This window comes from Arachis ipaensis, chromosome B03 (genome assembly GCF_000816755.2).
Source record: "Arachis ipaensis cultivar K30076 chromosome B03, Araip1.1, whole genome shotgun sequence".
In the NCBI taxonomy this organism is placed as follows: Eukaryota; Viridiplantae; Streptophyta; class Magnoliopsida; order Fabales; family Fabaceae; genus Arachis; species Arachis ipaensis.
The window spans coordinates 3,479,056-3,479,608 of NC_029787.2; positions in this window are offsets into that span (position 1 = coordinate 3,479,056).

Consider the following 553-nt stretch of genomic DNA (forward strand, 5'->3'; position numbering starts at 1 on the left):
AAAAATCAATTTTCTTTTGTATTCACACAATTATTGTGACATAGTTTGTTCAGAGTCCAAATAGGTAAAATAAAAAGAAAAAAAAATTAAATGAATAAACATTATTTAATTTGGTTGGTATTGTTAGACACAAAAAAAAAATCATTTTAATTACATCATTACGAATTTTTCATAGAAGGGAACAGGCAGGAATAGCATAAATTCATCATAATATGCATGCATGCACATGAAAATATTGAAGAGATTAATTGAATGCAGAATTATATTATTATTATTCTCTCTATATGCATGCACATGTACATGAACATTAATTGAATCCGGTAGAAATTAGTTCTATTTGGATTTTTTTTTTGGTTATTATTTGTTAGTAGATGTTAATAAAGGATTTGGATCGGAAATGGATCATCTCCAATTTTTTTAATATTTGACAGAATTTAGTGTGATCTTTCACCTTTGATTAGGGGTAGGTAGCAATATATACCCTATCCGTGGGTACCCAATATGACCCCACCCGGTCGGGTAGGGTTGTCAACCCGATCCGCAGCGGATAGGG